The sequence below is a fragment of the Nyctereutes procyonoides genome, unplaced genomic scaffold (assembly GCF_905146905.1).
Source record: "Nyctereutes procyonoides isolate TBG_1078 unplaced genomic scaffold, NYPRO_anot_genome, whole genome shotgun sequence".
Taxonomy (NCBI): Eukaryota; Metazoa; Chordata; class Mammalia; order Carnivora; family Canidae; genus Nyctereutes; species Nyctereutes procyonoides.
Window position 1 is genome coordinate 14,520,064 of NW_026575030.1, and position 13,714 is coordinate 14,533,777.

The window sequence follows — 13,714 nt, forward strand, 5'->3', positions numbered from 1 at the left end:
AACATCTTATCAAAGAAGATATATAGATAGCAAATAGCCATAGGAAAAGATGGTCCATGCCATTTTTCCTCAGGGAAATGCAAATTGTAACAATGATGAAACACCACTATGATAATAAGATGCCACAATATTAATTATTGAAGTAACCAGAATTCCAAACACTAAAAACACAAAATGTTAATGGGGAAATAGAACAACAGGAACCCTCATACTTTGTTGGTGGGAATGTAGAATGGTACAGCCACTTTGGAATATAATTTAGCTGTTTTTTGTTTGTTTGTCTGTTTTGTTTTATAAACCTAAACATATCCTCACCATACAATTCAGTAACAATAAGCTCCTTGAAATTTGCCCAGAAGAGTTAAAAACTAATATCCACACAAAAGTCTGCACACAGATATTTATAGCAGCTGTATTCATAATTGTTAAAACTTGGAAGGAAGCAAGGTGTCCTTCAGTAGGTGAACATATAAACTATAGTACATCCAGACAATAGAATATTATTAGCATTGAAAAAACAATAGACTCTCAGGGCACATGGATGGCTCAGTGGCTAAGTGTCTGCCTTTGGTACAGGTCATGATTCCAGAGTCCTGGGATCAAGGTCCCTGCAGGGACCTGCTTCTCCCTCTGCCTATGTCTCTGTCTTTCTCTGTATGTCTTTCATGAATAAATAAATAAAATCTTTTAAAGAAAAGAAATAGGCTCTCAAGCCATGAAGAGACATGGAGGAAACCTAAATGCATATTATTAAACCAATCTGAAAGGGCTACATACTGTATGATTTCATTCTGAGAAAGACAAAACTATAGAGACAGTAAAATCATCGATGGTTGGAGAAGGAAGGGAGGATAAGCTTGTGGAGCACAGAGGATTTTTAGGGCAGTGAAAATAAACCGTATAATACCATAATTATGGATACATGTAATTATACACTTGTCCAACCCCATAGAACATACAACACTATGAGTTAACTGTAATGTAACTGTGGTCTTTGGATGATTATGATATGTCAATCTAGGTTTATCAGTTGTAACAAACGTACCACTCTGTTGGAGGATGTTGATGACAGGACTGACTGTACATGTGTTGGGGAAGGGAGAATATGAAAAATCTCTATACCTTTATCTCAACTTTGCTAGGAACCTTAAACTTCTCTAAAAATAAACCTTTAAAAATCTATAAGCATACTGTAATCCTTATAATAACTATTTTAAGCTCTTCAGATGCTGATCCCATCACCTCTGTCATTTATGGGTCTGTTTCTAATGACTGAATGTTAACTACCTGGGAGTCACAATGCTGCTTCTTTGAATGTCTAATAGTTTTTGTTGAGTGCTAGGCATTGTGTTGTTCTACTGTTGAGTATCTGGAATTAGTTGTATCCCTTTAAAGCATGCTAAAGTTTGCTTAATCAGAGGATTAAGTTATTTGTGAATAAGACTGACCCATTCTAGACTTGTTTCAATCTCTGTTAAGGTGGGTTTAGTGTATCCTCTCTATTTTAGCCATACTGCTAATAAATGACTTTATTTATTTACTTATTTATTTAGTATTTCTGATTGTTTAGTATCATTAGTATTGTTCACCTTGTCTAACCAGACAGAATTCAGACATCTCCCAACACTATGTGAACTCTGAGAATTGTTTAATTTGTAACTCCTCATAAATTGTTCTTTTTCTGACTCATGGAATTTCTACTTATGCATATGCAGATTATATTCCAGGCAGATAAACAAGAAGACCACCTGTAAAAATTTCTGAAAACTTTTCTGCATATATTTCCTTGTTTTTAGTACTCTGTCCCACAAATGTCATCCACCAGCTTCCCTGGACTTTTTTCTTTAACCACTCAATTCAGCAAGACTCTTCAGTTCTGTTTATATTTCTTTCCCTGATTTTGGAGCCAGAAAAATGACTTCAATATGAAGATGGGATATTCTGAGGGCTGACCTTATTTGTTTTCCTTCTGTTTGGGATCATAGTCATGCACCATTTGACAAATTTATTTGTATTTGTTTGCTTATTTGTTTGTTTAATGGCAGGAGAGTAAGTCTGATCCTGGTTACTGTTTCATGGCCCAAACAAACAAACTATATATATATATATATATATATGTATATATATATATATATATATATAGTAGTTCTGGAATTAATTAATATATAATGACAAGTTAATGGCAAGTTTCTTGTTAATATGTTGAATTTGAAGATTTTGTGACATATTAACTTGAAAATAATCACCAGGTAATAGAATATTTGACAATTTATGACAGTGATTTGGAAGAATGTATATTGTAGATATATTTTCATGGACCTGAAAGTTTGTGGCAGAGGAGTAGAAGTGGGAACAATTAAGACTTAAGTGATGGATGCATAAATAAAGTTTTGGGTGTTAATGAGAGGTTAGAAGTGAGGAAGTAGTGATTACATCTTATTAATTAAATTTTATAAATTTTGCCAGAAAAAATATGCATATGATGATGGAGGAAAATAGCCACCCTGTTATAAATTATTTAAATTAGTAATCATCTGTGTTCCCCATTTCACATTAGAATCTTTATTTACATTCAGAGCTCATTCCCCCTTCTTATGGATATGTTGCTCAGGACCTTAACCAAAATGGAAAGTAGGTCAATAAATTGAGATAAGGTAAAACTTCATTTAGACTCTACCAAACTCAAATAATATGGACATATCCAATAATATATAGGGAGATTTGATATGCTTTGGTTAGGTATAAAGTATCATCCAAGATCAATGTTAAGATCTAGGACAAAAAATAGTAGTAACTAATAACTAAAAAAGATTGTCTTTTTTCTATTGATCTTCTTTTATTTTTCTTAATTATTAATATAAATTTATAACCTACTATCCTTGGAAGCTTTCTTAGGGACCAGACACTGTAGTTTATCATCATTATGAAAATCGTCTTCAGGAAAGGTTAACCAAATGAAGAGGTTATGTATTAAGTTAGTGGCAGAACCAGAAGTAGGTAGAGCTCAATCCTTCTGACATTCAGACCATATATCTTTTCACTAAGTAGGCATGTGCCCAAAACGGGCTACTTATTTACTACATTGCTTCTCATTCTCCCTTGACACACAATTCAGCTAAAACTAGAGCCTCGCTTGAAGTTAGGTAACTTCACCTGTCCTTTTAGCCTGCATACTAAATCCTCCTGCAGCATTCACTACTCTTTCCTTCCATTTTCTAGATTCTATCGAAGACCAAGGTAACCCCCAATAAGCCACATGTTGAAATGGCAGAGCTTCTATTAGTCTGGATCCTACATAACTGTGAGGATCATCCTCTGCCTTCTACCACCTACTTTTGGACTTTGAGCGAATGAGAAATAATTGTGTTGTCACTGAGATTTGCATATACATTTTTCATAGCAGCAAGTTCTGCCTTAATAAAGATCTATAACGTTATGTATGATAATAATCTGGGAACATGTTTTAATAGTCTAAAACCAGAATTCATTGAAAAATGGGGACACAGAATGATACACTTAAAATGTAAAATGCAATCTTCTGTGCATTACCTTTGTGTCATGTCTGAATCTATTTCAATCATAAAGAGGGAGACTAGATCAAGCAGTGGTGATTTCTATACAACCTTGAGTAGAACTTGTAATCTTTGCTCAATGCATAGAAGATGCTAAAACTAGAATAGGAAGCTAATCATAAAGCTGTGCTGGGAAGCATAATTTTGGACTTGGGTGCAAGAATTCTGGGAACAGTCAAGGGCAAATGAGTGTGAATGTGACAGTTGGGGTGAACTAAACAGCTTCCTTATTAAAAAGGAAGGGGGGAGATCCCTGGGTGGCTCAGTGGTTTAGTGCCTGCCTTCAGCCCAGGGCGTGATCCTGGAGTCCCAGGATTGAGTTCCACATCCGGCTCCCTGCATGGAGCCTGCTTCTCCCTCTCTCTCTCTCTCTCTCTCTCTCTCTCTCTCTCTCTCTCTCTCTCTCGTAAATAAATAAAATCTTAAAAAAACAAGATGACATCAGGTTCTTAAATTTTTGTGTATGAACTATTTGGGGCATGATATACAGTTGGGTTTTGCTTTCTTCACCCAGTTTTAGAAAGACACTCATAACACATTTCTTGATACTCACAGCACTAACACCACCCTCCTTCTGAAAATAACCTTTTAAATCAAGTATTCATCATCTTCCCTATTGGAAAATTGGTCATCCATTCCCATTAGCAACCAGTCTTAGTCACTCAACATCACACAAGGAAGACTCTTAAGACAAACTGTAGAACTGGTTGGTGCAGACTGGACTACCACATCAATTTTTCCTTGTATTAGAGTTTGTTCACTGAATTTCATTGCCTGCCTTAACACAGTCATCTATCTGAGCTCATTGACTGGTCTGAACTTACACAGGTTATTTGAAAGATAAAGGTCAGATAAACAGCAGACTGCTATAACCACATTTATTATCAGTCCCCCTACCCCCACCTGCCTCACTAACTTTCAACATCATCAGTGTCATCTGGAGCAAGAGAACAGTAAATTAAATGTGGCAGATCATGAAACAGGAGCCAAGAATAAAGCCACAGATTAGTGATAGATGATGCCAAGTTCGACCTTATTAACCTTTAAAAAACCACACTGCTCTGCCAAATCAATATCTAAACCTTGTTATATACAGAACACCTAGATAGTCAAATTGCTGCTGGTTTTAATCAGAGGATGACAAAGATGCAATTAGATGTGGCTTGGAGATGAAGCTGAAGTCCTTCCTCAAGGGAATTTGCTGCCTGCTGAAATTTCAGACTATGAAGTTTTGAAAATTATTTTTTCACTCCCTGCCTTGGCATCTTGCTAATTTTATACTATTGGCCTTCAGACTTTGATTTTCGTTTAAGATTCACATATTTTCATTCATAAATCAAGGCATCCTCAAGAAAGAAAATATCAAAAGTATCTCCAGTGCAATGAAGGAATCATCTTGTACTCTACTAATTCTACTAGACTATAACTTTGATGCTGTCCTTTGGGTACAGGATCTTTCTTTGAGGTCAACAGCAAATAGAACTGGGATACATCACAGAATATAGATTCTATAAGATGTAATTGGTACTCATCAATTACTTTTTAAAACAAGATTTATTTATTTATTCATGAAAGACACAGACTGAGAGAGAGAGGCAGAGATATAGGCAGAGGCAGAAGCAGGCTCCTCACAAGGAGCCCAATGCAGGACTCGATCCCAGATCCCAGGATCATGACCTGAGCCAAAGGCAGGAACCCAACTGCTGAGCCACCCAGGCGTCCTTCATCAATTACTATTAAAATGACTGGCCTATATTTGGCTGCTTTTCTCTCAATATTGTGGGAAATGGGAAGTTATTCAAGGGACCAGGGTGAGGATGTCTGGAGATCCTAAGAACTGACTCAATATCACAAAATCCTAAAGGCTAGAAAGAAACAAGATGGTTAACCGAAGATGTCAAAAGGCAACTTAATTGAGGTAGACTATGAGAACAATTCTTGAAAACCCAGAACATGCCTTAGCTGGCAAGACAATAATGTACACCAAACCCATAAAGGTAGGAGAGCCTGGAAATGCAATTCTTATTAAGAAGTCAAAATTAATTGTATCTAACACTTCTATTACTACAATTCTATTAATTGTATCTAACACTATCTATTCCATAACATAGCCAATATATTTTTTAATACTAGTTTTAAAAAACAGTACTGGGAAAATTAGAAAGTAACATTCACTCAGCATATTGGATATTGTGATGAATAACTAAAGAGAGAGAGGAAAAGCCATGGGATAGAAAAAATAGAAGAAACCCAAGCTCAAAGCATACACATAAGAAAAAAAAAATGAGTACTTGGTTAAGAGCAGAACCAGAGGGTGGCCCGGGTGGCTCAGCGGTTTAGCGCCGCCTTCGGTCCATGGCGTGGTCCTGGAGACCCGGAATCGAGTCCCGCATCGGGCTCCCTGCATGGAGTCTGCTTCTCCCTCTGCCTGTGTCTCTGCCTCTCTCTCTCTCTCTCTCTCTGTCTCTCATTAATAAATAAATAAAATCTTAAAAAGAAAGAGCAGAACCAAAGAAGCTAGAAACTTAGAATAAGGAATTCAAGGAACAGGAGGAGGCTCATAGACCAGTAGCATCTGTATAATCTGGGAGCTTTTTGTAGATGCAGAAACTTAGGCTCCATCCTACTTTGAATCAGACTTCACATTCTAACAAGATGATTTGGAGGTCTCTGAAATTTAAGAACTGTATTCAAGATTTGCATCAGAAAGAACAGAACCAGACTGACTCAATTGTAGACCCATAAATACTTGAAGGAGGGGAGGTAACAACCTCTGTCTTTATGCTAAAAGTCTTTACTTTGTGTAAAGAAAGTGAGCTGTCTAGTTGTATCTTATGGGGTTTGGGGCCTGGGAGAGAAGGAAGACAGTGTTCTGGGCTTCACCCCCAGAGTTTCTATTTCTGGGGCAGGGCTGGGAAATTTTCATTTCTAACAAGGTCCCAGGTGATGCCACTGCTGCTGCTCCAGTGACCATACTTTAAGAACCATTGGCCAAGATGATCAAGCACAGCAATCAACCTGGGAATAAAAACAGAAATTATTCAGGAACAGATGATCAGCTCTAGGTCTAAGAGTCAAATATGTCTCTAGATATTGCCAAATATCCCCGTGGAGTGAAGGAAGCACATTGCCCCAGCTGAGACCCACTGACTTGATCCAATCACTTGTGAGAATAATGGGGCCATCATCATCAGTGTAGACCAGCAGTTCTCACACATTAGCATGTGTCAGAAATACCTAAAGTGCTTGCTAAAACAAGGGTTATGGGCCCCAGAGTTTCTGGCTCCCAACTGATGTGAATGCAGCTGGTCTATGTAACCACAATTTGAGAAATACTTGTTAGTCCATCCAGAGTTTAGATCAATAAGTTTTTACTTCCTGGGACTGAAGACACAGATTCCTTCTTTAGAAGCATGTGGAGTCGAGGTAGAGGGTAGTTCTCTGCATATCTGTTTTGAAGATAAAAAGGGGAAAGGAACATTATCAGGTAAGCAATCAATAGGTTCTCTTCACCTTAACAGATCCACAAATATCTTAATCCTCTGATTAAGCAAACTTTAGCATGCTTTAAAGGGATACAACTAATTCCAGATACTCAACAGTAGAACAACACAATGCCTAGCACTCAACAAAAACTATTAGACATTCAAAGAAGCAGCATTGTGACTCCCAGGTAGTTAACATTCAGTCATTAGAAACAGACCCATAAATGACAGAGGTGATGGGATCAGCATCTGAAGAGCTTAAAATAGTTATTATAAGGATTACAGTATGCTTATAGATTTTTAAAGGTTTATTTTTAGAGAAGTTTAAGGTTCCTAGCAAAGTTGAGATAAAGGTATAGAGATTTTTCAAATTCTCCCTTCCCCAACACATGTACAGTCAGTCCTGTCATCAACATCCTCCAGCAGAGTGGTACGTTTGTTACAACTGATAAACCTAGATTGACATATCATAATCATCCAAAGACCACAGTTACATTACAGTTAACTCATAGTGTTGTATGTTCTATGGGGTTGGACAAGTGTATAATACGTATATAGCATGAATCCATAATTATGGTATTATACGGTTTATTTTCACTGCCCTAAAAATCCTCTGTGCTCCACAAGCTTATCCTCCCTTCCTTCCCCAACCATTGATGATTTTACTGTCTCTATAGTTTTGTCTTTCTCAGAATGAAAACATACAGCATGTAGCCTTTTCAGATTGGCTTAATAATATGCATTTAGGTTTCCTCCATGTCTCTTTAACTGTTCACTTTTGTAGAGCTAGTCTGGTCAATGGACCTTAATGGCCGGTGGTAGACAAGCACACAAGAGGAAGGTATCAGAGGTCAGAGCAATAATTTTGATTGTGTGAGGTAAAAGCATTACTAGGAAATCCTGCTGTAGAGATCTGTGAGGATGGAATTAGACAACTGAGTTTAGGGCTAAGACCTCTATTCTCCCTTTTCTCTGCCTCTGGCCCTGCACCCCAATCCTACACATTAACATCCTTAAATCTTAAGCTTTTCCCACCTTTTAGCTAGCCACAAGCATAAAGAATTTGGGAGGAATGTCTGGATGGCTCAGTCCATTAAGTGTCTGCCTTCGGCTCAGGTCATAATCCCAGGGTCCTGGGATCAAGCTCACATCAGTGTCCCTGCTCAGCAGGGAGACTACTTCTCCCTCTGCCCCTCCCCCTTCCCCTGCTCATGCTCATTCTCTCTCTCTCTCTCTCTCTCTCCTCAGATAAATGTTTTAAATCATAAAAAAACAATTTGGGAACAGAGAGATTTGTGAGTCTGCTAAGAATGGCCTCAAGTCCATCATTTCATACTATCATGGGGAACAGAGGAAGTGGAAGAAAGGAGGTAAAAGATAAAGGAGTAGAACACAGATACCTTTTAATGCACAATAGCCTTGCCAACTATAAAATGCTGCCCAGTTCAAGTTCTGGACCTTTAATCAATCAGATTCCTTTTCTTTTACATTTTGTGTGTGGGAGGGGAGCAAGTGAATCCATGATGGTAATACAGGAAACGTGTAGAATGGATTTAGCATAGAGAGGAGAAAATCATTCTGCTCCCCTAGAGTTGAGTTTTCTTCCTTGCTATGGAAGGGTGCTAACTCCAGAATTTCCTCCTCATATTCTCAAGTCAGAGTCCAACTTAAGTTATACCTGCTTAATGTCCAGTCCCCTCACCTCCATTCGAATATGATCTTATTCTTCCTTAACTCTTTTGTATATTTAATTCTGTGTTGTTCTATTACCTTTTAAGGTGGAAAATCTGATTTATCCAACAAAACTAAGTCACTCCAAGAGTACAATGGGTCTGTTTTTCAATTTGTTTCCTTAGTTCCAGGACAATGTACTATCTTCAAGTAGTCACATCCACCCCTATAGTGAAAGAGAGGCACCACATAAAACTTATGGAAATCAAGGACAAAGTTATGGAGCACCTATGCCTTGAAGCCTCCATTCCTTCACTTACCCACCTGAGTTTAGGCATTTTAGTATGCATCTCCGAATTTTAGTATTCTCTTCTTTTGGAAGGAAGAATTATTTTCAGAATCAGACATAATGTATGCAAAAGACCTGGTATAAAGCCTTACAAAAAGGACAAAACAAATACAACAATTTTATCATTACTAAAAGATCAACATAAGACTGCACTCTTTGCTTTCAAAGTGGCTCCTCAATGACACAGGCTAGTGTATACTTTACACCTTATCTTAACTCCATTCTCCCAGACATCCTCCTCATAGCTCATAATTTTCATTGTAAATTTGCCTGACCCACCACACATACCTCTGACTTATTCTTGACTATTTCTAATGCAGGTTTCCTCTTTATTCTGGAAGTGGATCATTCCATAAGCCTTCTCTGATATCATGCCTTCTAGTTTTGTTCAGTACACTTGCCATCACTGGGACCCTTCTACCTGAGTGTCGCTGAGGACAGTTCTAATAACAAAATTCACATTGAAAATGGGACCTCAAGTCTCTAAGTACCCTTAGGTTACTTCTGACATCATAACAAAACTTTTCTACCAAGTCTTAAGTTAAACAAATTGGAGCTCAGGCAGCAAGATAGAAGCATGTGAGTTGAGGCAAAGGTTTTGCATTCTGGAAAGTCAACCTTCTCTCAAACACATACCTCTTTTTACTTCTGTATCTCCATTATTCCCCTATTCTTTACTTAAAACCATTGCTAAAATGCCTTTTGATTCAATAGACAAGTTCCCACTTTTGTCCATGGCTAATTTTTATCATTATGTTTGGGATTCTGCTAGCGGGTTCTTAATTGGGACTTGCACCACATGTGACAGATATTCCATGTGGTTTCATAGGAAATAGAAACATCTGCAATGAGGCTAGAACATGATGTTGCCAAGCCTGCTCTTGTTCTGTGGCCACAAACAAAAAAAATTTATTCTCTGTATAATATTTCCAACCTTTACAATCTCTGAGGCTTCCAACTTATCCATATAATATTTATCTATCTGAAATATTCACACCTCCAAGAACCTAGAAGTCTGCTCAAACATAAACTTCTGAAGATGTAACAAAGGATCCCAATGTGAAATGAAGGATACACTTCATTTCATGGATTTTGTTAATAAGAGAGTTCTTCAGACCTTCCTTCATGTAACCCATTTACTTGTTCTTAGCTACTTTCTAATAAACTTGAGTATCTGACAATCTAGCCCTTGCCTAGTTAGAAAGGAGAAGTTACAGAAGAGAGTAATCTTCTTAGAAATCTGCCTTCTAATGAGAAAAGATAGCTTATAGGAAAGTAAGAAGGCAGTATAACTGTAAAAGATATAAGAATGCAAAATTCATCCATTGTAATGACTGATTATATTCAGAAGCATTTCCACCTCCACCACCATCCCCGTTAGCCTTCATTATTGTTCTCTTTGATGATTACAATTACCTCTTACCTGTTATCCTGTCTGACTCTTCTTTCATCATGCTAGCTGATTCTGCAGCTACCTTCCTGTAAGAGAAATCATAAGCTATATTTATTTGAATGCCTCTGTTGCATTATGTTTGCCTTGAGGAAACTGTTCTAAAATACACTCAGAATTTTGTTTTTATTTCAGGTATGATGAGGCTAGCAGATCAGAAATTGATTGCCATTGAAACAATAGTTTGTTGCTCACAGTTCCTAAAAGGAGGGTCCATAACACACCACATAGGGCTACACAGGGAAGCATCAGTGTCAGTGCCAGATCAAATGAGGGAGAAAGAAGGAACAAGAAGGAAACACGAGCAAGAGTTTTTCTTATGGTTTCATAAGAAGGAATGGGTGAGGTTAGGTCAGCTGCTGGGCAGATTTAGAATTGGATAGTTTTAATAATTTCAGTAGGCTCAGGGCTCTGAGATCATCCCTAGTTATCCAGTCTGATATCTGGCCCTGGAGTGATTTAGGGAAGAGGTAAAATATTTTGGGCTGCAGGAGCTGATAAAAGGCAGCAGGCAGGAGTGTGAACATGACATCGATTGCATGTCAAAGGCATGCTCATGAGCAAGTGGTTTACTATTTCTAGGAATTAGCTCTCCCTGGGAGGGCAGTCTCTCCCAGGTCAGCCTTGCTGACCCTGTACCTAGCTCCTAGCTTTGTTCCCAGCCACGCCTAGCTTTGTCCCCACCCCAGGCTACAGGCACACAGCTATTCTCCACTGGAAGTAAGCCACCCATGTTCTTCCTCAAGCCACTCCTGTGGCTTTGTGTGTGTGTGTATTCTTTTATTGGAGTTCAATTTGCCAACATACAGTATAACACCCAGTGCTCATCCCATCAAGTGCCCCCCCTCAGTTCTCATCCCCTAGTCACCCCATCCCCTCTGTCCACCTCCCCTTCCACTACTCCTTGTTCATTTCCCGAAGTTAAGTCTCTCATGTTTTGTCACCCTCTCTGATTTTCACATATTGTTTACATGTGTTGGGAATTCCTTTCTTCACATTCTTCACCTTGAAACTCTTCTGGAGGCTTCAGAAAACCTGTTTATGTTCCCAGAGTCTCTGGTGCATACATGTCTTTCTTGTCATCTTCCATTCAATTTGGCTTATACCTTAGTTGTATTTAACACTTAATAAGTTGTATGTTACTTATCTGTTAGCAATGTGTGCCTCCTTCACCAAAGTAGGTGTCCTATAAGTAGAGACCAGTGTAACTGTCCTTGCTTTTCCTTGACAGCATGTGTATTAGACATCATAAGCACACACCTAATATCCATTGAGTGCATAGCAGTCTTTCATGTAGAGGTAAACAGCCATAGGAACTTAAATAGCTCCAAGGGTATTATCATGTAAAAGTAAAGCTGTTTGGCTTCACATTAGGACTTAAACTTGGAGGCAAATCATCTGATGCAAATAGGATTTATTAGTAAAGCTGAAAATCATCCTTAATCTTAGGAGTTTGATTGGTTTGTATTTAGAAAAGCTGATTTTTAAAAATGAAGTCCTAGTTCCTCCCTGTATCTCAGAGCTCAACTCAAATGTGTGTGCCTGGCTTAAAGGTGAGAAGCAAAGAGGTTTACTTTAAGTATATGTTGGAGCACTTGGAACCAACATGGCTTCATTCAAATTGCAAGGTGAGAAAAGTTTAGCTTCTCATTGGATGGAGAATTCTGGGGATAGCCCTGCAGAGGAAAGAGAGAGATTCAGCATAACAGCAGGCTTTCCCCAGTCGCTGTTGAAATAGCTCTGTGGAGAGAATCTAATTCTGCCTTTGAATTACTGAGCCTAAAGCAATTGTTGGTTTAACCCTCCTTAGCTCCTCTGGAGATCAGGTGATGGAGTGTGAGTGATACATGAGATTATCAGGAAAGCATTCACCAATTTTGTTTTTGTTTAAATGGTGGCCCTTTTTTAGCCTAGTTTAAATGAGATTCTCTGAGAGGCAGTTTATAAACCCCTCTTCACCCAAAGGGTAAATGCTGACTCTAAAAGGCCAAAGTGCTTCTTTCTGTGAAAGTGTCAAGAAACTTCATATACACACATACATACACACATGTGCATGTGTATGTATGCATGCATTGACAGGTATGTATGTGTACATATGAGAAAGAGATAGAAAAAGGGGTATGTAAGGATATATCTTCTTTAGGTTTTTATTCAAATTATCCAAAATAATTTTAAATATTTTCAAACAAGGAGGGGCAAGATGGCGGAATAGTAAGGTCCCCAAATCACCTGTCCCCACCAAATTACCTAGATAACCTTCAAATCCTCCTGAAAATCTACGAATTCGGCCTGAGATGTAAAGAGAGACCAGCTGGAATGCTACAGTGAGAAGAGTTCATGCTTCTATCAAGGTAGGAAGACGGGGAAAAAGAAATAAAGGAACAAAAGGCCTCCAAGGGGGAGGGGCCCCGCGAGGAGCCGGGCTGAGGCCGGGGCGAGTGTCCCCAGGACAGGAGAGCCCCGGACCGGAGAAGCAGGAGCTGCACCAACCTTCCCGGGCAGAAAGGCGCCCGCAGGGAGTTAGAGCAGGACCCAGGAGGGCGGGGATGCCCTCGGGCTCCCGGGGACACTAACAGACACCTGCGCCCCGGGAGAGTGCGCCAAGCTCCTAAAGGGCTGCAGCGCACACGGCGGTACCCGGAGCAGCTCAGAGGGGCTCGGGCGGCGGCTCCGTGGAGGGGCTGCGGGGCGGGAGCGCGAATCCAACAGCGCAGGCCCCGGAGCACAGGGCGCCGGGACACAGCCCAGGATCCGGCCTCCCCCCGGGACAGGCAGAGGCCAGGAGGGCCCAGGACAGCAAGGACGCTCTTGCCCAGAGCTGAGCAGATCAGCGGCCCGCCACGGAGCCTCCAGGCCTTGCAGACCGAGAGCTCCGGAGCTACTGCAGGAGCTGACTCCAGGGCTGCAGAGCTGGCTGCAGCCACTGTGGTTGTTCCTCCTGGGGCCTCACTGGGTAAACAACTCCCACTGAGCCCTGCACCAGTCAGGGGGCAGAGCAGCTCTCCGGAGTGCTAACACCTGAAAATCAGCACAACAGGCCCCTCCCCCAGAAGACCAGCTAGACAGACAAGTTCCAGGGGAAGTCAAGGGACTTGAAGTATACAGAATCAGGATACTCCCCCGTGGTTTTTATTTTTATTATTTTTATTTTTATTTTTATTTTGCTTTTTGATTTCTGTTTGCTTCT